Source organism: Nicotiana sylvestris, chromosome 4, assembly GCF_000393655.2.
Source record: "Nicotiana sylvestris chromosome 4, ASM39365v2, whole genome shotgun sequence".
NCBI lineage: Eukaryota > Viridiplantae > Streptophyta > Magnoliopsida > Solanales > Solanaceae > Nicotiana > Nicotiana sylvestris.
The window spans coordinates 170760107-170761494 of NC_091060.1; positions in this window are offsets into that span (position 1 = coordinate 170760107).

Sequence of the window (1388 nt, forward strand, 5' to 3'; positions counted from 1 at the left end):
GGACGCTGCTTTCTACATTAAAGCTTGTTATGCTGAAGATTTTTGTTGTAACCCTCCTCATTACTGCCTTCTGCTTGATCTTGACATGTATTCCTCTGTTCTGCAGGCGGGCTCCTGACTTCAATCTTAACTTTTGAAAGATGACACAACCTCAATTCTCCAGGCGGGATCCTGACTTCAACAATATAACAACCTCCGTTCTGCAGGCAGGATTCTGACTTCAGCAACAACTTAAATGTAATACCTCCATTCTCCAGGCGGGCTCTTGACTTCAGCAACAACTTAAATGTAACACCTCCATTCTCCAGGCGGGCTCCTGACTTCAACAACTTTTAAAATTATAACAACCTCCGTTCTCCAGGCGGGCTCCTGACTTCAATAACTTCTTAAATTTTATCACCTCCATTCTCCAGGCGGGCTCCTGACTTCTTCAACCTCTTCAAAATTTTATCACCTCCATTCTCCAGGCGGGCTCCTGACTTCAACAACTCCTTAAAAATAACACCTCCATTCTCCAGGCGGGCTCCTGACTTTTCAACTAAAAAAAATATAACAACCTCTGTTCTCCAGGCGGGCTCCTGACTTCTTCAACTTTCTCAAAAATTTCATCACCTCCATTCTCCAGGCGGGCTCCTGACTTCTTCAACTTAAAATTTAACAACCTCCGTTCTACAGGCGGGCTCCTGACTTCTTCAACTTAAAATATATCAACCTCCGTTCTCCAGGCGGGCTCCTGACTTCAACAACTTCTTAAATTCTATCACCTCTATTCTCCAGGCGGGCTCCTGACTTCTTCAACTTCTTACATTTTACCACCTCCATTCTCCAGGCGGGCTCCTGACTTCTTCAACTTCTTACATTTTATCACATCCATTTTCCAGGCGGGCTCCTGACTTCAACAACAACTTTGAGAATAAACGCCATTCCTCTCTTCAGGCGAGATTTCAACAACTTTTAAAAATAAAACACCTTTCCTCTCTTCAGGCGTTTAAAATAAACGTTATTCCTCTCTTCTTTCCTCGCTCCGCGTTGTCTGACCCTTTTGGAACTTGGTCGATGATTGGCCAAGTATGCTCTTGCATCTCGATGATTTGCTGTGGATTTTCATGGAACTTCATCCTCAGTTTTCTCAATTGTTGCTTTTCAGTTTTTTTTTGATCATTATACCCCCTTGACATTTAGACCAGCTCATTATTTGGTCTTGCAACAAACGTCTTTTCCGTTTCATTGCCTTATCTTTGGCATGTCCTGCTCACCTTTTGCTTCGCACCATTTTGGCAATTAGTAGTAAGCTCTGAAAAAAATCCTTCTAAAAACAAACTACTGGATAAAAACACTTTAAACCAAGAAATGAAAAGTGATGACTTCAAAAAGATAAAAGAAAAAAT